Source organism: Phaenicophaeus curvirostris, chromosome 23 (genome assembly GCF_032191515.1).
Source record: "Phaenicophaeus curvirostris isolate KB17595 chromosome 23, BPBGC_Pcur_1.0, whole genome shotgun sequence".
NCBI classification, from domain to species: domain Eukaryota; kingdom Metazoa; phylum Chordata; class Aves; order Cuculiformes; family Cuculidae; genus Phaenicophaeus; species Phaenicophaeus curvirostris.
The window spans coordinates 2,105,202-2,127,495 of record NC_091414.1 but is presented as its reverse complement, the minus strand read 5'-3'; the positions used below and the strand labels follow the sequence as shown (position 1 = coordinate 2,127,495).

Here is a 22,294-nt window from a genome sequence, read left to right as displayed (position 1 = left end):
GCCTGGCACGCGGCTGCCAGCGGGATGCCACGGCTCCTCCGCCTCGGGAATGGGCATGGTGGCAAGCAAAGGCAGGAGCTGGGGGCTGCAGGCATCCCGCTCCCCCCGGTGAGAGCATTTCTGTCCCAGCGTGTGGTTTGAAGCTGCACCAAACCAAGAGGCACGAGGACCTGGCTGCACCAGCGCGGCATTCCCCTGCTTTTCCACACTGGGCAGCAGGATTTTTGGGGTGATGAGGTCCCCCCACTGTAGCAAAGCTGGGGAAGCACCTCCTGCTCTCACTGGCCCGATGCCCTCAAAGGGAACGGGCTTGGGGGAGCGTGAGAACCAGCTGCTCCAGCCCTGGGCTGCCAAATGGGCCGAGAGGATTGAACCACAACCTGCCCCATCCCAAAGCAGTGCTGGAGGCAGGTAGCACCCAGCCCAAGAGCAGGATTCCAGGGTGCTTTTCCCACCAGTATCGCTGGCATCAGCATCCCTGGGGCACCGGGCACCCCTGCACCAGGTGAGGGCGAAGGGGGACAGGGGTTTGCTCTGTGCCCCTCTCCGGGGCTGGGAAGAATGGGATCGGGGGACAGAATTATTGATTCATCCTTAGAGCAGCCTTCAGAGGGGGTCCAGGAAAGCTGGGGAGGGGCGCCTGATCAGGGATAGGACGACGGGTAATGGTTTTCAGCCGCAAGAGGGGAGATTGAGATGAGATCTTGGGAAGAAAAGTTTTGCTGTGAGGCACCGGTCCAGGTTGCCCAGAGCAGCGGTGGCTGCCCCATCCCTGGAGATGCTCGAGGCCGGGTTGGCTGGGGCTTCGAGGAACCTTGTCCCGTGGGAGGCGTCCCTGCCCACCGCAGGGGGCTGGACCTGGATGGGCTTTGAGTTCCCTTCCCACCCAACCCCTTGATTCCCGAGCTTTGCGCGCATCCTCCCTCCTCGACGGCCGCACGAGCGGCGCCGCGGGGCTGGGACCTCCCGGGAGGGGGGCAGGGGAGGAGAAAGGGGTGGGGGATAGGAAGAACTCGGAGCAGGCAGCCCAGCCCCGCATCTCCCCGCATCCCCGGCCCCGCTCCGCCCCGCTCCGCCCCGCGCCGGTGGCTCCGCTCCCGTCCCGAGCCGCTCCTGCCCGCCCGCCGCGCTCCGACGAGGTAAGGGCTCCGCGGGACCCTCTCCTCTCTCCTAGCTTCTCATCCCTCGCGTCCTGCTGCCCTGCTCCCCGTTCCCCCAGCCCCGTTCCCCGATTCCCTCTCCCCGTTTCACAGTCCCCTCTCCGCGCTCCCCTCTCCATGCTCCCCTCTTTCCTCTCCCTCGTTCCCTCTCCCCGTTCCCCAGTCCCTGCTCCCCTCTCCATGCTCCCCTCTTCCCTTCTCCCCATTTCCCAGTCCCTCCTCCTCCACTTTCAGCTCTCCTTTCCTCTCTTTCCCCTTCCCACTCCCCTCTCCCCATTTCCAATCTCTACTCCCCTCTCCCCATTTTCCAGTCCCTGCTCCCCTCTCCATGCTCCCCTCTTCCCTCTCCCCATTCCCAGTCCCGACTCCCTTCTCCCCATTTCCCAGTCCCCGCTCCTCCACTTCCAGCTCCCCTTTCCCCTCTTCCCCCTTCCCACTCCCCTCTCCCCATTTCCATTCCCTGCTCCCCACACTCCACTTCCAGCTCCCATCTCTCCATTTCCCAGTCCCTGCTCCCTTCTCCCCATTTCCCAGTCCCTGCTCCTCCACTTCTTGCTCCCTTCTCCATGCTCCCCTTTTCCCTTTCCCCATTTCCATTCCCTGCTCCCTGCACTCCACTTCTAGCTCCCCACTGCCCATTTCCCACTCCCTGCTCCCCTCTCCCCATTTCCCACTCCCCACTCCCCTGCTGTCCTCTCCCCACTCCCCTCTTCCCTCTCCTCCTTCCCACTCCCCTCTCCCCATCTCCCATTCCCTGCTCCCCGCATCCATCTCCCACTTCCAGCTTCCTGCTCCCCACTTTCCACTCCCTGCTTCATGCTTTCCCCACTCCCTGCTGCCCTAGTCCCACTTTTTGCTCCCTGCTTCCCACTCCCCTGCTCCTTTATCCCCATTTCCACTCCCCAGCTCCCCCTCTCCCCGTGTCCCAGCTCCCCTTTCCCCCCTCTCACCTGAGCATCCCCCATGGGTCGCGCCGGATTCGGACAGGAGCAAATCTCTTGGATTTCTCAGTCACGAGCCCCTGTAATTCTGATGACTTTTCCCCATGCAGAGAGGAATATTGCAAGGACGCTTCCAACCTCCTCTTTCCAGGCGAGGTCCTAGCCTGCATGCTTTCCTTTATTTCTTTTTCCCTTTTGTCATCCCTCCTTTTTCCCCTGACCCACTTTACCCGCGTCCCATTTCCAAGGAGTTGTACTCGGAAGCTTTGCCGTCTTTGGGAAACACACAAACCGAGCTGTTTCCTAACTTTTCTTTGGGTCGTTACGAAATACGCTTGGGAGAACAAAAATGTTTTGGGGAGAGCTCTGTGACCTTTGGGTTGATGCCCTGCCCCAAACATCTCAACCCAGCGGTCCTCGGGTACCGGTTCCCAGCAGGATCGGGGCAGGTCACCGCGGCTCCTTCCACAACCACCTTGGGAAATACAAGGTGCTTATTTTATTTGGTATTTTTAAGAGCGTTGCTGTTAATTGGCTCCTGATCTATCAGGTTCCCTGGCTTTGAACATTTCCAATAAGCCAAGAAGGATTCCCCCTGTCCGGTAGCCCCAGGCGAGGCAATAACCTACTGGAGATATTTCCCCGTCTATGAGCAGCTTTGCTATAAGGAACATGTTTAATAAATCATAAGGCCGGTGAATTCCTGGGATTTTTATTGCTTCTGTAAAAATGCAGTTGTGATCCGGCAGTGAGGGACACTGGGAAACAAAGCTGTTCCTTTCAGAGCCGGATCTTGTGAATTTAGGACACGGGGCTGGTGGCAGTGGGAGATGGGGGCTCTTGGGGCATCGCTTGGGTTTTCTGCCTCCCCTCTTTGAGGGACCAAACCAAACACGGGTGCCCAGAGCCTTGCTTGGCTTCCCTCGTGCTGCCACGGCGTGCACGGAGCTGGAACTGGATAAGCTTTAAGGTCCCTTCCAACCCAACCCATTCCATGGTTCTATGAAACATCACAGCTGGAAACCCACTGAGGCCACAACTGGCTTCAAATTGCATTTTTTCCTCCTCGCCCAGTTGTCTCCGAGGGAAAAGAAGCAGCAAACCCCAAGCTGCTAAAAAAATGGGAAGAATTGCCCTGTTTCCATCATCCCGGCTGAGCGGGTTGACCTAGGCAAGAGGATGGGAATAATGTGATGTTCTGTGCTCATTCCAACCTGAAAACGGGGGAGCTGAGCTGAAAGGTGAAAGGCACACGGAGACGCGAACCCGGGAGCTGTCAGGAGCCGGTTGGGGTTTTGGAAAACAAGTGCTGTGGCCAGGGATGTTGGTTACAGGTTGAAGAGGGTGGTGGAAGGTGCCTGGCTCTGCTCCGCTCAAACTAAATCCCATTCTGGCCCCGTCGCCGAGTTCCCTGCAGAACCAGCGCGTTGGGGATCGGGATTTGTCGTCGTCTTCTGCCATGGCTTTGTTTTAGGCTGCAACAGCAGAGGCAGGGAGGGAGCTTTTCTTTGTACGGGGAAGCATTTAAATTCTTTATAGTGATTCATATATTCCATTCATATGAAACACAGCCCTGTGGAGTATGAATGGGGACTGCTGGGGGAGGTTTTTTAAGGCAATAAGCCCTAGAAGTGTCAAAAGTTATTCACACCTTGGTGAAATCAAGGATATTTCTGTCCGTGGCTCTTGGCAGGGGCTCAGCGCAGCTCGCCTTGGGTCGGGTTTTTGGTTTCCCACTCGGATATGGTGCGGGGGGAGCTCGGGGGCAGCCTTCACTCCCACTGCCCAGCATTATAAGCATTTCTGAGTGTTTTCTCAGCATTTCTGGGTGTTTTCTCAGCAGTCGGAGGGGCCCAGCGTGGGCTCTGCCTGGGGGTTGTGGGGTGACCCCCAGTGCTCGGTCCCAAAGGGCTTTGGAGGAGGATTTCACGCTCGGTGCCAGCGGGTGCCTCTCTGTTTGCACTTCAGTGCCCAGAAACCCTTCTCCTCCTGGCGTTTTGGGGGATGCCGCCTCAGGCAGGCGGAGTGAGAGTCTCCGGGGCCGAGCACTGACATGCTCTGGGGCAGCTGCCAAGCTGGGGAGCGGTAGTTTGGGGTTGAAATAGGGCGGAGCGGCTGGGAGCCAAGAGGCGCAGGGGCATCGATCGCCCCGGTGCCAGGACGCGCCCTAGGTGTGGGGCCAGCACCCGCGGGGGGCTCTTGCCTCCTCCAGCCACTCCAGGATGCTCTGAGGCGCTGTAAATCCTCTCCGAAGGAACTGGGAAGACAGTTTTATGGCTGCTGTGGAGGAAGATTAGCGGGGTGTTGTTTTCGGAGCTGATCCATCACGGGATGCAGGCGCGGCGTGGTGCATCCAAGCGCTCGGCTGCTGGCAGGCGGCACAGCCTTTCCTGTGAAGGTTGAGATAAAAATGCCTGGTTTTAATGCTCTGTCTCCTTCTGGGAGCTGTGATGGGAGTGACAAAGTGCTACTGCCAGGGCTCTGGGCCCCACGTGTCTCCCCTCTGCTCGAGCAGCATTCGGGCTCCTCGTGAGCTGGGGGAATATCAGGTTGAGGGCATTTGGGCAACGGCACCTGCAAAAGGCATTAACCCCGGCGGAGAGGGCACGCAGGGCTGGTCCCTTCCCCTCCTCACACGCTCCCTCTGTCATTCTCTCCTATTTCAGCTTGTCTGCAGCCTGGGAAGGAGCAGAGTTTCCATTCCCCTGTGCTAAAGAAAACGTCTGTGACAATAAAATCTCATAGTTCAGGAGGGGGGAGGGATAAAAAGACACTGAGCTGCATTTGTCTTCCCCCAGTTTCTCCCTCCCATCCCCTTCCCTGTGGTGCAGGCTCTTGGCTCCATTCGGGACAGGCAGGGTTCCCAGCCTCCCCACTCCTCCATGTGCTCCGTCCCCAACTAATTAGAGGGGCTAATTAACTGCGTTTTCAAAGATGGAGGGGGACATTGAGATGATCTTGAGATGAGATCCTAGAGAGAAATGTTTTGCTGAGAGGGTGGGGAGGCACTGGCACGGGTTGCCCAGAGCAGGGGTGGCTGCTCCATCCCTGGAGGGGTTCAAGGCCAGGTTGGATGGGGCTTGGAGCCCCTGATCCAGTGGGAGGTGTCCCTGCCCATGGCAGGGGTGGGACTGGATGGGCTTTGAGGTCCCTTCCAACCTAACCCATTCCACGATTATTTCTCACTCGGGAGTTCCCTGTGCTGGATGTTTTGGGGAGAGGGGCTGGGTGCTGCTGGAAACCTGGCTGTGTCCTGCTGCGATCCCATGGCAGTGGAGCCCTTGGGATGCCCCACACCGTTAGCTCTCCCGTCCTGGCCAGGGCTCCGCCGCCCCTTGCTTCCCCTGCGTGGTGACTTGGATGCCGGCACAGACATAATAATAAACCGCTTTTCCTTTTCCCCTTGTCTCTGGAGCCGTTCCTGAGTCACATCCCTGGCCGCCTGGCCTCTTCCCCAGGGCTGTCTGCATCTTCAAAGCGAAGCGATCCAAGCTGGCTGAGAAGGGCTCTCCTGGCTGGCTGGATGGCAGCGCACCGGGAAACATCTGTGCGGGGTCAGGGATGGGATGGGATGGGATGGGATGCAATGGGATGCTCAGCCAGGCTCACCCGTGGGTATTGCTCAGCTGCTCCCAAGGAGCTACAGCAGCTGGATCCTTCACCAGAGCCACCTTCTGCACCTGTGTCCTTGCAGGAGGGTCCCACCAGGGAGCTCATGGCTCCTGCTGGGTGCTGCCTCCCTGCAGAGCTCCCGAGCTCAGCCAGGGTGCTGCAGGTGGGAGACGGGTGCTATAAAAAGAAGGGGGATGGGAGAAAAAAGGATCTGGAGGTGGCTCCAGGAGGGTTTCTGCCGTACCCTCAGCCCGTTAATGCTTCTACGGCCGCAGTGTCAGCTGAGTTCACGGAGTGAAGCTGCGGATCACAGGCAGAATCCGTAGCCAAAATGTGCAGAGCAGCCGGGTCCCATCACCACGACCTTCCCCAGGACCGAGCCTGTCCCTCTGACCCATCTGGAGATGTTTGTCCTCAGAGGCTCTTCCAGGCACCTCTGTCCAGGACAGGGCTTGGCAAGATGCAGCTAGGAAGACAATGATCTCAAAATCCACCTGCTGTGGATGCAGAGAGGTGGAGGCGAGGGCTTTTCCCAGCTCAGGAAAAGTTTGCACTGAAAAATTGAGTCCCTATTTCTTCTCCCAGCACAAGCTCTGCCTCCCTCAGGCAGGAGGCAGCCCTAGGAATCCCCCAAACCCAGCAGAGTTCTGCAAACCTGAGCAGCCCAGCACTGCTGGACCCCTGGGATCTCGCTGCGCTGTCTGTGCCTGCCCTGCAGATCTCTCTGGCCATCGCCAAGAGCTCCTTTATTGTTCTTGCAGAGGGTTTTTGTTTCACTGCTGCCTTCCAAGTTCCCAGGGATCTAAATTCTAAAGCAGGGTCTTGTAAAGAGCCCCGTTCAGATGGATGAGATGATATTGCTGGTATCAGATGAGATCTGTCCCCTGCCTTTATCCGCAGACAATGCAGCAGTGGGAGCAAACAAGGATACAGCCTTTCTTCCAAGGCACATTAGCCAAATAAGAGCCTTCTCTTTGTTTTGCACCGAAACCCAAGACCCTGCCAGACCACCTCGTGTAGCTGCCACGCGAGGATTTACTCCTTTCACTGCAGAACCGTAGAATCGTTGATGTTGGTTGGACAAGATGAGCTGAGAGGTCTTTTCCATCAGCCCAACCCCACTTTGCCTATTAAGCTATGTCCCCAGCTATGTCTACACACTTTTTGAACCTCTCCAAGGATGGAGACTCCACCGCTGCCCTGGGCAGCCTCGGCCAATGCTTCACCACTTTTTGGTAAAGAAATATTTCCTAATATCCAATCTAAACCTCCTCTGGTGCAGCTTGAGGCCATTTCCTCCCATCCTGTTACTTGGGAGCAGAGCCCAGCACCCACCTCACCACAACCTCCTTTCAGGAGCTGCAGAGCACGATGAGATCTCCCCTCTTCTCCAAAATAACAGCGCCAGGTCCCTCAGCTGCTCCTAGAACCCCTGCTCTCCAGCGCCTTCCCCAGCTCCGTTCCCTTCTCCAGACGCGCTCCAGCCCCTCAAGGTCTTTCTTGGAGGGAGGGTCCCAAAACTGAACCCAGGATTCAAGGTGTGGCCCCGAGTGCTGGGTGTTCATCCCTTTCCTGCTCCAAGCCAGGATGCTGTTGCCTTCTTGGCCCCCTGTTCATCCCCTGGGCTCCAGCTGGAGGCAGGACAGATGGGTCCTGGTGTTCCCTGTCCTGCTCTTACTCTCAGGGTGTTGTCAGTGGCCCCGGAGTTGTGCAGGTCTCCGTGTGGGAGATGGGACAACGCGTGGGGCTCTTCTGCTCTTGGGCAGCGAGACAGGACCCTCACACCTGCAGAAAGTGGAAGGTGCTTTGGTTGTGCCCCATCTTTAAGGGAGAACTGAGTCTATCCAGAGCAGCCATCCCCTCAATGCTTGCAGTGATACTTAAAGCCTGCAGCCAATTCACCTGCTTTCACATTTCATTACAAGTCCTAAAATTCAGCCTGGGTTTGTTTTAAAGAAGTTACCGGGGGCTGCGAGAGCCTGAGACTGATTTATGGCTTCCCATCAAAATCATGTGGTTTCACCACGAAACTTGGAAGCTCTGGCTGCATTTTTTCCCTTTGGAGATTTTGGCTTCGCTCCAGGCTCGGCTCGGAGGGGCGAGAGTGTGAATCCAGGGTGTGCATCAGGGCTGGAGCGTTGGGGTGGAATGGAAACGATAGGGATCACCGCGAGGAGAATATTTAGTGTCAGGACAACAGAGGCATCTTTTTGAGCTCCGATAAGACGGGAGGCTTGGCACGGAGAGGAGCCGCAGCAGCTCCTTTGCTTTCAGCGTAGCTTTGATTTCAACGCTTGCAACTTATCACCCTCGTATCCTGCTCTCCAGCTCCGAGAGCGACCTCTCCCACCGCGCCTGCGTGCCTGGAGAGGTGGTGAAGCCCCGGTGCCCTGTTCCCGGAGCCGCGGGGTGAGCCGCTGCTGCCCACCGGGGTTAAGTATGTGGGTTTTTGCCAGAGGAGCATTTTTTCAGTCTCAACTATGCATTGTCAATGACTGCAGGAAGGTATTTCTCAGCTGCTCCTGCGTCCTGTCAGCCAGCCAGCGGGGAGAAACAAGCCTACTTTTATTGCTATTTCTTCATATTTCCTGATATTGCCAGTCTGGCGCTCACGACCCACGGGCAGATCCCAAAGGTCCTGGGTTTGGATTACAGCGGCGATACTTTTGTCTTTTCTTTGCCTTCCAGTTCAGATCCCTCAGGCCCCAAAGAGCTCAGGCTGATAGCCGGGGCAAGCAGACCACAAAGCCAGGAGGGTTGTGGAGCCCAGCGACTGCTGTGTCCCTGGACCTCTGAGGGTCACACGGGGAGGCTTGGCTCATAGAATCATCAGGTTGGAAGAGACCCACTGGATCATCAAGTCCAACCATTCCTATCAAACACTAAACCGTGCCCCTCAGCAGTGCAGCAGCAGGTGAGAACGGTGCTTTGAGATATATAAATAACAAGATGAGGGAGGCTGCGAGCTGCTCCGGCCGTGAGCGAGCGCCGTGTCCTGCCGAGCATCCCTGGCGCAGGGGCCAGTGGGGCAGCAGATTTGCTTCGAGGCTCGAGTGGCTTTGTGGTTCTAATGTGGTGGCTTCTTAAAGTAAAGACCATAGAATCGTGGGATCATGGAGTGCTTTGGGTTGGAAGGGACCTCAAAGCCCATCCAGTTCCAGCCCCACGGACACCTCCCACTGGATCAGGGGCTCCAAGCCCCATCCAACCTGGCCTTGAACCCCTCCAGGGATGGAGCAGCCACGACTTATCTCAGCACGTCCACTAACGCTGTTTCCCACCACGTGTCCTCCTGTGGCTGTTTCCTAATGACCACGTGCGATGTTATTGCTGAACATGAGCTACAAGCTAGGACGAGACCCCAGAGCTCCTCCAAGCAGTTACAGGCAGAGCTATACAATGAGTTTGTAATTATTTTATGCCAAGCCTGGTATTTTTCTCCCCCCAGGGGAAGGCCAGTACAGCGAACAAGAGCGAGCCCGTGCCAAACCGTGCCCGGGCAGCGCTTTTATGAAGTCTTGGGTTTGTAAGAATTAATTTCATTTGAAACATTCTTCTCGTTTTTTCATAAAGCACAGCAAATCCGCGGTACTTAGGGCAGGAATGCAGCGAGAGTGCTGCCGGGCAGGCAGCGAATTACCCGCGGCAGATGAGCCGTGACGGAGGGGTCGCCCGTGGTCCAGAGCTCGGCTAGCCTTGGCTTCCTTTGGTTATCCAGCTGGGAAAAAGGGGGATGTTGGAGCAATTGTCTTGAATGCAGCCAGGTTTGGGGCTCCATCAGCTGCCCCCTCGCTTCCAGAGGATATAGGAGTTCAGAAGTTGTGGAGAGGAGGGAGCTGGGCTCTTCTCCCAAGGGACAGGGGACAGGACGAGAGGGAATGGCCTCAAGCTCCACCAGGGGAGGGTCAGGCTGGACATCAGATGAAAATTTTTCACAGAAAGGGTCATTGGGCACTGTCAGAGGCTGCCCAGGGAGGGGGTTGAGTCCCCTTCCCTGGAGGGGTTTAAGGGGCAGGTGGACGAGGTGCTGAGGGACATGGGTTAGTGATTGATGGGAATGGTTGGACTCGATGATCCGGTGGGTCTCTTCCAACCTGGTGATTCTATGATTCTATGATTCAAACACTAACGTGGCTGTTTCCCAGCCCAGCGCCCGTGTGCTGCGGGGCTGTGATGTCCTGAACAGGTGGGATGGGGTATCACAAACCGTCTGAGCCTCCTGGATGGTGGCAGCTGGTCCAGGGACTAAGCTGGCCTTAAACCCAAGCAGTCTGGCTCAGGTGACAAGTTGCTGAGCATTCATGTGAGTTCTGGGGCTGGGGGAACCTGTACTGCGCTCGCTCCTGGACGAGGGCTGGCAGCCGGTGTTCCTGCCCTGCACGTGAAGGTGTGAAGACCAGGGTTGAAGGAGAAACAAACCTGTGTCCTCCTTGTTGCGGGGCTGCTGGTGGCACCTTCCCAAAGGCAAAACCCTGCTGGGGATGCTGCCTTGGGGACTCTTGGCACGGGATGGGGTTCTCTCCCTGGGGTCCAATCCCAATTGGAACAACAGCCCAGAATTCCCGTCTGCAAGGGGATAACTCTCCTCCCTCCCTGCCTCCCAGGACAGGACCCAGCTGGGCACCTTCTGTAATGTCCTCTTAGGATGCAGATGAGGGCTCGTGACCTTGGGTTTGCTTCCCTGGCGACCCTGGGGGTTTGGCTGCGAGTGCAGGCGTGGGATGCGGCCACGGGCGTTCGAAACCAGAGGCAGGCGATGGGTCCGTCTGGCTGGTCCCGCAGCCAGGCTGGGATCGCTCCCCGCGGCGCTCCCCGATGCTTCCAGAGAGGTTCAGCTGCTATAAATCTCTGCCTCTCAGCTGGCTGCTGGGCTCCAGACCTGCTAGCGATGAACATGAGGAGGATTAGAGGGTTTAGCAGGTGTCAAACCTCATCTTTCATCCCATTGCAGGGAAGTCGGTGGCTTGCTCTTCCCTACTCCTTCCCTTTCCTTCTCTGTATTTGCTGCTGAGCTGGAGGGAGCAGGACGCGGGGGCTGGAGCAGCACAGGGTGAGCTGGAGGGGTCTGCCCAGCGCCCTCGGACACCTTCCACCTTTGAGCGTTCCATTTTTCCAGGCCATTTGAAGCCCCAGAGCAAGGAGGTCAGCAGCTCTCTGGCACAGCCCGACAGCTGGGGATGGCGAGGATGCTCCGGGCATGCAATGAGCCAGGGGCTCGCGTGTGCCAGCTGCGGCGTCGAGTTGAGCCGTGTCACTCTGCGGTTTGCTGGGGAGAGCGTGAGAGCGCAGGGCTGGGCACGCTGTTTATTTTGCTTAAATTGAGTTTTCTCCGGGAGATTGCGGGGCGCGGGGGGCCTCCAGACAAGGGGCTTTTGTGAGCCGGGCTGCAAGCCGATCCCCTTTTGTGGTTTTGCTTTTTTGGATGATACAATTTGTTATTCCAAGAACTACCCGGCAAATGGACCCCATTAAGCCAAGTCCCCAAAGAGGCTGGAGCTGGCGCTCGCGGCGCCTTTGTCTGCGCCCACCTTGGCCCCGATGGGAGCTGCTGGGGCCACGTTACCACCTCCCCTCTGCCCCTGGATGGTGCCTGGAGGAGATGGGGGGTTGGGGAGGCTGGGACTGTGCTGACAGGGCATCTTAAGGGATTAGCCTGGGCTGGGAACGCTAGTGGGACGGGCAGAAAGCACCGGGTTTGTTCAATTCCCGGCACACTCGTGTCCCCGGTGGCCTGCTGACAATAACCTGATTGTTGCTGCACTGCCAGGGGCTGGAGCCAGTGCCAGGGGGAGCTGCCGTGGGGCAGCACCTTTGCCCCCTTGGATAGGGCTGGATCCTCACCTCTGCCCACCCGAGTTAGGCAGCTCGGCGGAAGCTGTGGGAGTTTGCATCCCTCTCTGCCCTTGGGCACGAGGGCTCTGGCCAAGTTATTAAGGTTCTTTTCCCCCAGCACTGCGAGTAAGGGACTGATGGGGAGCAGGGTGGGAAGTGGGAGGCATCAGGGGTCCCACGGCAGCTTCAGTTCTGCAGTTCTCTAGCACTGAGCACAGGATCCGTGCCGGGGGTCCTGCCGGCAGCCCTTCACCTGCACCACAGCAGCTCCAACACGTGCTCAGCGAGTGGCACAGACGGAGCAGCAGCCGCACGCCAAGGCTTGTCCATCCCGCTGGGCAGCCCGGGGCCACGCGGTTCACCCGCAGCATCCTTGGCCCGCTCGGCGTTACCTCCTCCCGTGCGGGGATGCTGCTGGCTCTGTTTGTTTTGGCTCCGTTGGGCTTTTTCCTGCATGCGAGCCGCCTGGAACTGGGCAGGAGCCAGTGGGTTTATAAATAAAAGTGTCGGACACCTCTCTGGGTGGTGCTGAAAGCTCCCGAAATAGCCCCGCTGCCCCACCAAGGCACACGGGGCCGGGATGCTCGTAGAGGGGGTCCTGGGGATGGGTGTGCACCCCAACTCCCATCCTGGCCGCCCATGCACAGTAGCCCCTGGGTCCAGTAGGCACCCAGCACCAGGACGGGCTGCCCTGGCCAGCTGGATTGTGTCCCTACTCCCACCAGCCTCCCGATGGGATGTGCTGGGTGTCCCACAGCGAGGAAGGATGCCCAGGGAGGGGTCAGTGTGTGCCAGCCATGCCCAGGGCTGGGTTTGCCTGCAGAAACCTCGCTGGCAGCATGGGCAGATGGTGCCATGGAAAAAGGGGCTCGATGCTTGCAGGGACTTGAGGTTGTGCGCTCACAAAGGGAGCAGAGCATCCCTGGGGCATGATGTGCACTCACAAAGGGAGCAGAGCATCCCTGGGGCATGATGCGCGCTGGACACTGCGTGGAGGGGCCAACCAGCCCCTTGGCAGCTCCAGGTGGTGGAGAAGAGCTGGGAGGACAATGCTGGCGTCACGGCTTCCCCTCTCGTGCCCGCGCTGCCTGGCTCCGTGCCTTGTTTTTGCCGCGGCGTTGGCCTGGCACAGGCAGGGATGCTCAGAGGCCATGGGATGTTGCCCTTGGTGGAGGAAGCCTGGCTTGGCAGAGCCCAGCAGGGACCGTGGGATGGGGCAGCGAGGGCATCCTGAGCAAAGGAGTTGGGCAGCGGGTGGCACCGGGAGCCAAGCACGGGGGCAGGACCCCATCTGGGGCTCCTCACACCAACCCTGCCAGGGGGGACAGACACAGCGTTGACCTCGCAGACCCCGGTTTGGGATGCTGCAGTGTCCCAAAGCCCATGTGGATGGTGGCTTCGCAGTGCCCAGCCGCGGCCAGAGCCACCCTCCCACCGCCCCCGCTCTGAATTCCACCCAGGGTCTGGCATTTCGACGTGCCGTGCCTTTGGAAAACAGCATTTTCATGTTCTTGCTGGAAATGAGGTGGAAAATGTCCGTGGGCTCCTGCAGGAAGGCTCCTGGGAGCCCAGCCACGCTGTAGGCGTGCCAGGGGCTTGCTGGGATGGGGTGGGATCCTCCACAGCCCCGCGTCTCTCCGGGATTTGCCTGCGATTGCAGGCTGGCTTTGCTCACTCTGGTTATTTCCCTGCACGATGGGTCCCACCAGCCTCTTGGTGCGGAGATTTGGGGTCCTGGCCTTTCCACAGCGAGAGTGCCCAGGGCTGGGGTCCAGGACCATCGCCTGCTGCCGTCCCCAGCCCACCCAGTGCCTCCGCGAGCCTTTCCCTGCTCATTCCTGCACAACAGTTCTCAGGTTGAAGGCTGAAGCGTTTCTTGAGTTTCTTGTCTCTTTTTGTATTTTTTTTTTTTGTTTTATGATTGTCCTCTAGAAAACTGCAACGAATGGATGGGTTTAATTTTTTCCCCATGTTTCATTGCCACACGTGAAGGCTCGTAAATGCCAGGCGAGCGCGGCAGCCGCAGCAGATGCCCAGCGCTCGCTCTTTCCTAGAAGGCAGCAGCGTCCCAGCGCCTGCCCCAGGTCAGGATCTGCTCCCCTGGTTGGAGTCTGCTCCCCAGATTGTTGTCTGGCTCCCTAGGTCTAGATCTGCTCCCCAGTTTGAGGTCTAATCCTAGGTCAGGACCTGCTCTCCAAGATCTGGGTCTGTTCCCCTGTTCTGGGTCTGCTCCCTCCTTTGGGATCTGCTCTCAGGATCTGGGTTTTCTCTCCAGGTTGGGGTCTGCTCCCTCCTTTGGGATCTGCTCTCAAGAGTGGGGACAGAGGGAGGATCCCACACAACACAGCCAGGAGGAAAACTCTGCCTGGAAAAGAGGAGCTGGATGCTTTTCCAGCTTGTAGCCTAAACAAAAGATTTTGTAGTAAGTACATCCCCTGGCCTTGGCTCAGCACCTGGCTCGGCTGGCACAGCCCTCCTAGTTCCCCCCATCACACCCTGGTGCTCCCCGAGAGGGACGTGGGACATGGGACATGTCACAGCTGCAGGTTCTGTCTCTTCCTCCAGCGAAACCTGCCTCCAGGAGACTGCAGGGATGGCCCTCAGTGCTGGTGTTTAACATAAATAAGTTCCACTAAGATAATATTCTGTATATTCTGCACTGATTTCCACTGGTGCTGGAACGCCGGGTCTCCCGTTTTCCTTGGCAAAGGGTCAGTGGTAACAGAGACTCCCAGGCGAACGCTCTGTGCCCTGCAAATGCTCTCTGCCCTGGTGCTCCCCAGCCTTGGAGCCTGCAAAGTCCTCCAGCTCCTCCGTGCCTCTCCTGGCCAGCTCATTCCCAGTGTTGTCTCAGCTTCTCCTACTGTTCCTTCCCCTGAGCTGGGCCCAGAAGTGATTTTTTTTTCTCCCTGGGATGATCTGTGGTGCACGAAATCCATCTCATCTTCCAAGGGAAAGCCCTGGCACCAGGGGAAGCAGAAGCAGCAGGAGGTGAGTATGGATTATGGGCACAGGGTCCTGCTCGGTGCAGGCAGAGGGGACCTGGAACCCTTTAAAGCAGATTAAAAGTGATCTAGTGAGATATCCCTGCCCACGGCAGGGGGTTGGAACTGGATGGTCTTTAAGATCCCTTCCAACCCAAGCTATTCCCTGGAGGGGTTTAAGGGACAGGTGGACGAGGTGCTGAGGGACATGGTTTAGTGTTTGATAGGAATGGTTGGACTTGATGATTCGGTGGGTCTTTTCCAACCTGATGATTCTACGATCCTATAATTCTATGATTCTGTGAAATGAGATGTTTGGTTGCGCTGGAAATCAAGAGCCCAGCAATAGGATTGTGGGTTCAGGTAGCGGCACGTTGGCATCGCTTGGGGTTGAAAGCTCTTTGTTGATGGCAAATAGGGATGGAGCAGGTGGGAATGGCTCCCTGTGTCCCCCAGGACAGGAGGGAGCGGAGCTGCCGTCTCGGTCACGGGGCTCACAGGGATCGCGGGGCTTGGCACGATCCTCAGGCAAGCGGAGCCGCTGGAATTCCCTGTGAGGCTTTCGGGTGCGAGACAAAGGAAATGTGGGAACTAGAAAAAAAGAAAAACCCTAAAAATTTCAAATTGAAAAGTCAAAGCAGCTGATTCAGCGATGGCGAAACGTCTTGTGACAGCGTCGGGCAAAGATTTTTTTTCCATATAAAATTCTGGGAAATCGAAATAATCAGCCTGATTTTACCCTGCGTGCGTCTGCCCCAACGGAAAGGCACGTGCTGGGGGGCGCTGGGATGGGGACACGGAGCCCCGGGATCGCATCCGTGACGAGGCTTTGCACCCGCGGCGGCACCGGCCTCGCCAAAACGGTCATTACAGAGCGCGGAGGAAAAGCTGAAACCCAAGCCGGCAGCGCGGGGCCAGGGCGGCGGGAGCGTGGTTTCTGGTAGCGTCTTGTCAGAGTTTCCACTGAGCACCTCAGGCTGTCTGGGATCTCGCCTCGGCTCGCATAAATTAAATTAAATTAAAGAACATAAACTAAAAGAACTGCCTGAAATGCAAGCGTGCGCCCTGGCCCCTCGCGGGGTGTGAATATGTGCGAGCAGCTCCTCCGTGGCTGCCGGGCTGGAAAAGCTCCTTTGTGGAGCACGACCCCGGGTGCAGCAGGGGATGGGGATGGAAAAGGGATGGGGATGGGGATGGGGATGGAGAGAGGGATGGGGATGGAGACAGGGGTAGGGAGAGAGATGGGGATGAGAATGGTGGTAGGGATGGGGATGGAGACAGGGATGGGGATGGAGATAGGAATGGGGAGAGAGATGGGGATAGGGATGAGGACAGGGATGGGGATGGGGATGGAAACAGAGGTGGGAATGGAGACAGGGATGGGGAGAGAAATGGGGATGGAGATAGGGATGGGGATAGAGATAGGGATAGGGATGGGGAGAGGGATGGGGATGGAGATAGGGATGGGGAGAGGGATGGGGATGGAGATAGGGATGGGGAGAGGAATGGGGATGGAGATAGGGATGGGGAGAGGATGGGATGAGAATGGTGATGGAGAGAGGGATGAGGATGGAGACAGGGATGGGGAGAGAGATCGGGATGAGGATGGGGATGGAGAGAGGGATGAGGATGGAGACAGGGATAGGGAGAGATGACAGGGATGGGGATGAGAATGGGGATGGAGACAGGGATAGGGAGAGAGATGACAAGGGGATGGGGACAGAGGTGAGGACAGGGATGGCATTAAGAATGAGGATGAGGACAGGGATGGGGTGCTTGAGGCAGCAGGATAGAGAAAGTTCAGGCACAAGGGTCCTGCTGCGAGCCCCTGCCACCCCAAGAGAAGCGGCCAGTCGTTTTCTTTAATAGGCTTTGCAGTCCCCTCGTGGGGATGATGAGGGCAGGGCAGGGGCTCTGGTGCCACCAGCTGAGGGGCGCAGCCCCCGCTCCTCCTTCCTGCTCACCCAGCTCTGCTGCTGCCCACCCCAGCGCCGCACCCAGCACGTCCTGGTCCCCGTGGGGTGCTCTGCACCGGGGAGAGCCGGGAGGGACCAGGGAAGCAGGACGGCATGGGGTGAGTGACCCCTCTGGGGGGATTTGCTGAGGGTCGCTGTGCCTGAGGTGCTGGTGGGAAGTGCTGGGGACTGAGACCCTCGTGCCGTGCCCGGTGAGCAGCATCGTGCCGCGTGGTGCAGGCAGGGAGCAGGTGATGCCAAGCCGTGTGCCACCAAAGCTTTGGGAGCGGGTAGAGCTCTGGCATCGCCTGGGCAGGTAACCCCATCCCCCTACACCGCTCGCTCACCAGGGTGGGACGCAGCCGAGCCTCCCGCTCCTGAAGTGTATTTTAATGTAAACCTAGCTCTAAGGCAGCTTTTTCTCATTTTTAAACTATTTCATATCAATCCTTGGCCTGACATTTGTTTTCTTTGAGTGCGGTGGGGAGCGTGGTCGGCATTGCTGAGGATATCTCCTCAGGAATCTTGGCAGAGGCGGCTCCCTATCTTTGAAGAAACGGCAAATGCAAAACAGAAGGCAGATATTAGAGAAGCACAAACAATATTTTCCCCCCGCTAACCCCAGAAGCGGCGTGGCGGCTGGCTCGGGGACGTGGCGGTGGGGGGACGCTGTGCCTGGACTTCACCGGTGGCGCAGCCCCTGCCCACGTTGACCCCCAGGTCCTCAAGGGCTGTAACCAACCCATCTTCCTCAAGGGCTGTAACCAACCCGTCTTCCTCAAGGGCTGTAACCAACCCATCTTCCTCAGGGGCTGTAACCAACCCGTCTTCCTCAAGGGCTGTAACCAACCCGTCTTCCTCAAGGGCTGTAACCAACCCATCTTCCTCAAGGGCTGTAACCAACCCGTCTTCCTCAAGGGCTGTAACCAACCCATCTTCGTGGGGAGCGGTGGCAGCCAAGGAGCAGTCGCATCAGGAGGTTTTGCATGGATGAGGGGAGGCTGGTGCATCCAGCGATGCCCCCATTGGGCTCTCGCCCTGTTGGGGACCATGAGCCAGGCTCTAGGTCACCCTTGAATTGGTGAGACCCCAAGGAAATGCTGCTCCCAGGGTGAAGCTGCTTTCAGCATCGTGGGAGCACAGAGAGGTTTTGCAGAGAACGCGCACGGTGAGGTGTGTGGGAGCGCAGGCAGCGGCGCAGAAACCAGCCGGGATCACCTGAGAATGTTGCAAAAAAGCTGGAAGAGGAGAGGAAATGGAGATCAAAGGACCCAGCAAAACCAGGGAGACAGGATTTCAAGCCCTGACGTTAAAATAAAATGACTGTTAGGATAAATACTGTAGTTTCCTATCCCGGGCGGGCAGGCTCGCTGGCGGGGAGGGAGGCGGGGGGTCTGTTCCTTGGCATTTCATAGATGAGAAGATGTTTTCACAGCACCTCACAAGTTTGCCGTCGTATCTGGGCAGTCGGAGCGAGCAGTGAACGGAGCGAGTCCTTCCTGCGGGAGGGCAGGTGCTGCCGTTGAGGCTCCTTGTTGCAGCCGGAGCTGCGTGGGGATCCCGGCAGGTGGCACGAGGAGCGCTGGGTGTTGGGGTTGGTGAATGGAGGGACTGGGATGGCAGCATTGGGATCTGGGAAAGGAGAAGCTCCTGGACACGGGCACGTGGACGGGTCGTGCAGAGCAGCTGCTCACTGCTTAAAACAAAATCCCGTGAATGTCTGTTTTCATCAGGAAAAAATATTTCATGGAAAGGGTCGTTGGACACCGGCACAGGCTGCCCAGGAAGGTGGTTGAGTCACCTTCCCTGGCGGGGTTTAAGGGACAGGTGGATGAGGTGCTGAGGGACATGGGTTAGTATTTGATAGGAATGGTTGGACTTGATGATCTGATGGGTCTTTTCCAACCTGGGGATTCTCTGATTCTATGATGAAGTGCCAAGGAAGTGGCTGAGAACACTGCTGTGCTTGCTGAGTTGCCCAGCTTAGTGCACGGTCTCCCAAGTGAGCTCCCTGGACATGCTGGAATGGCACAGCGCGGCACAGCATGGTGCAGAATGGTTTGGCACGGCACGGTGCAGCACGGCACAGCCCGAGCCAGTGCCTCTCCTCGTGACACAGCCCGGTGGTGCCTCCAGCCCAGCTCGCCGCGGGTGGTGGCTGCGTCCACACTCCTCCAGCCCAGGCAGGGGTTGCAGCCAAGCGAAGCCCGAGGCTGGGGGCTCGGTGCTAATTGACTCCTGCTGCGTTAGCATCTGCTGCAGAGGTGGTCGCGTGGCGGCGGGCGGAAGGAAAGGCCACGAGCCAAGCCGCTCTCGGTAGCCACAGGCCAACCAGCAGCTCGGAGTGGCTGCACTGGGTGCAGGAGGGGAGCTGGCACTGAGGGGACAGCCTGCGGATGGGTGTATGTCATAAAACAGTGGTTTTTGCAGGCAGCTGCTAAAGAGCTTGCTGCAAAACCAACCTGGGGATTTGTCCTTGCCTTGACTCGCCTCCCGGCGAGCCAGAGCCACCTGTGATGTGCAGAGAGCGAGGCATGTGTGGGATCCGCATCCTACCCCGTCGCAGGGACCGAGTGATGTCCCGTAGAGGTGTCAGGCCAACACTCGGCTGTGTGGGGACCTGTGCGGCGCACGCTGATCATGATACACGCCGCTCGTGCTGCTCAGTGCACGCTGCTCACGATGCACGGTGCCCACGGAGCACACTTCCCCAAGCCAAGGAGCCCGGGGTCTGGTGGCAGCAGTGACAACAGGGTCAGTGCTGCCGCTTGATCCCGCAGCCGCCGGGTCAGGGATCAGCTAAGGCAGATTAATGACCCTCTGCGTGTGAGCGCCAGGAGCGCAGCAAGGCGCGAGCCCTCCGCAGGTCACAGCTTGGGGCTTAATCCCTCACCTCCAGCTGTCAAAACTCCTCCGCTGAGCGCAGAAGAGCCCTGGGCTGATCCCTGACGACGAGTCAAGGGGGCACGTGGGGGCCAAGCCATTCCTGGGGAACGGTGGGCACCGCGGCGTTTGGAGACCTGGACAGAGACCTCTGGGTCTGCACTGGTTTGGATGGAAAATCCTGGCCTGAAGGTACAGAAACACCAAATTTTTTGCCTGGGGCTCTGCCTGGTTCACCGCATCCTGGAGGTGCTGAGCTCCCCTCCCCGAAACACGCCTGGGATGGTCCCATGGAGGCGAGCAAGACCCAAGGGACACGTTCAGCCCCGACCGAGGATTTCTGCGCCCTGAGCTCCCCAGTCCTGTCCTTCTCCCCCCACCAGCCTCAGCTCCACCGAAATACCAGACCGCGCAGCATTAATAGCAGGGTTGCCTGCCAGGTGCATAGTTTGACCACTCGGATCGCACACGCCAAACCACAGGTATTTTATGAGACGTTTCCTGTTATGAAGACATTTTTGTGGGGATTCATTTTTTTTTTTTCTTCCCCTCTTCTTCCCCTCTCCTCCTCCTCCCGCAGGACGGTGGCCCTCCCGGGGGGCTGAGATGGAGTAGAGGGGCAAGGCAGAGCCAGAGCTGGGGCGGACGGTGGTGCCGGAGGGTCCTGTCCCCTTCTACATGCCAGCAGCCACTGGGCAGGGTCTGGAGCTCCTCTCCCGGGGTCTCTGCGTGGGTGCAACACGGGGGTGAGGATGCGCAGGGTCCGAATTGCCACATAAACCCCAGCCCATGGTGTGACCCGAGCCCAGCTGCTCATCTCTGATGTGGGATGGGAAGCATCTGCCTGGACATCCCTGTGAGGGATGAGGGCTGCGAGCCCCAGGGCATCGCTCCCTGCACCAGAAAGCCACAGCAGCCCTGCCTTGGGGCCAAATAAGCTCTGGTGGGAAGTAGACGGTGTTTACCTGGGAGTAAACCGTGTTCAGTTCTGGGCCCCTCACCACAAGAAGGATGTTGAGGCTCTGGAGCGAGTCCAGAGAAGAGCAACGAAGCTGGGGAAGGGGCTGGAGAACAAAAGGAGCAGCTGAGAGAGCTGGGGGTGTTTAGCCTGGAGAAGAGGAGGCTGAGGGGAGACCTCATTGCTCTCTCCAACTCCCTGAGAGGAGGTTGTGGAGAGGAGGGAGCTGGGCTCTTCTCCCAAGTGACAGGGGACAGGACGAGAGGGAATGGCCTCAAGCTCCACCAGGGGAGGTTCAGGCTGGACATCAGGAAAAAATTTTTCACAGAAAGGGTCATTGAGCAGTGGCAGAGGCTGCCCAGGGAGGGGGTTGAGTCCCCTTCCCTGGAGGGGTTTAAGGGACGGGTGGACGAGGTGCTGAGGGACATGGGTTAGTGATTGATGGGAATGGTTGGACTCAATGATCCGATGGGTCTTTTCCAACCTGGTGATTCTATGATTCTATGATTCTGCACCATGCTGTGCCGTGCTGTGCCGAGTCCACCCTGCCCCTGGGGCAGGCGCGGGCGCTGCAGGGGTGGCAGGAGGCCGGCTGTCGATGGGGTGGGGTGTTTTTCTTTCGTCAAGGAAAATGTTTTCTTGTTCCCTCTGCTGACGGGCGGGCGAGGCTCCGGGGCTGTGCGGCGCGTACAGCAGCTTTTGGATGGGATCAGGTGTCATGCATTTAAGGACCAGCTGGTGCCAAGACTCTCCCCTCGCGCTCCGGTGCTGCTTGGCCGAGCTGCTGCCTGACGCCTTTGGCTTTCACGGCCCGGGCTTCGGAAACAACGTGCTTGCTCTCCGTTTCAATAGCTCGCTTTTCAGGTTTTTTTGACTCATTTTATTATTATTATTTTTAAAAGCATATGTAGCACAAACTGAATCACCTACCTCCTGCTGGCGTCCGTCCAGCCCCGTGTTGGGCTTGGAAACCCTCCCTGCTTTATGTTCTATTGTAAATGACCAGAGGATGGAGTGGCTCCATGGGACACGGCGGTGTCCAAGCCCACCCACACGCGCCGGCTGCTTTCTTGGTGCTTTCTCTTTGCAGCGTCCACCTGAGCCAGGTGAGCGCACCAGGTTCTCACCAGCAGCCAGGGCAAGATTCTGGGATGGGGATGGGGATGAGGCCACTCCAGGGAGTCTGGGCTTGCAGTTGCAGCTCATCAGGGTTGGGGAGACGCTGGTCCAGCTTACCCAGAGCACTGGTGGCTGCCCCATCCCTGAAGGTGTTCAATACCAAGTTGGATGGGGCTTGGAGCAACTGGATCCCGTTGGGGGTGTCCCTGCCCATGGCAGAGGGTTGGAACTGGATGACCTTCATGGTCCCTTCCAACCCAAACCATTCAGTGATTCTGATTCTATGATTCTGAGACCAAAGGCCCCATCCTGGCTCATCTCCATGCCCGAGTGAGCCTCCGTGGGGGCTGTTTCGCCCCAGGTTTGAAGCAGGGATGGAGGTGGTGCGAGCAAGCGAGCGGCACCCCGCACTGATCCTGCTTTTACTGCCAGGTTTAGACAAGTTCTCCATTTTACTGACCTTCAACCGCAATCACAGATCCCCTGTGGATCCCATATATTGACATAAAAAATAATTAGCCTTGAAGGGAGCAGGCACAGATCTGCCTGCCAGGTCCATAATTAATATTTAAATAACAGGGGCTATAAATCAGCTGCAGCAGGCGAACAGGCCCCTGGTTGTGTGTGCAGGGAAGCGTGTGGCTGCGTTGCTTGCGGGGAAGTCATAGAATCAGAGGCTCTGTGGGCAGGGTCGTGCACAGGAGCATGGGTGTGGATGCTGTGGGGACCAGGGGGATGATGTGGGGTGGCAGCAGCTCTGTTCTACTGGGAATAGCCGGGAATTGTGTGCCAGGAGCACACCAGGAGCTCACTGAGCGCTCTCCAGGCTGCCCAGCACGAGCCACAGGCT

The 22,294-nt window shown here is 58.0% G+C and overlaps 2 protein-coding genes across 2 annotated transcripts in view; both read left to right on the top strand.

The window, feature by feature from the left end:
* Window positions 1-22,294, top strand: part of C23H1orf216 (chromosome 23 C1orf216 homolog) — a 281,686-nt gene that overhangs the window by 103,869 nt on the left and 155,523 nt on the right. The window lies entirely within an intron of this gene.
* COL8A2 (collagen type VIII alpha 2 chain) overlaps window positions 1,127-22,294 on the top strand; it is a 33,188-nt gene continuing 12,020 nt past the window's right edge. Inside the window, exon 1 of the mRNA XM_069875304.1 lies at window positions 1,127-1,139. The gene's annotated coding sequence lies outside the window, so the exon portion shown is untranslated. The remainder of the gene's footprint in view (window positions 1,140-22,294) is intronic.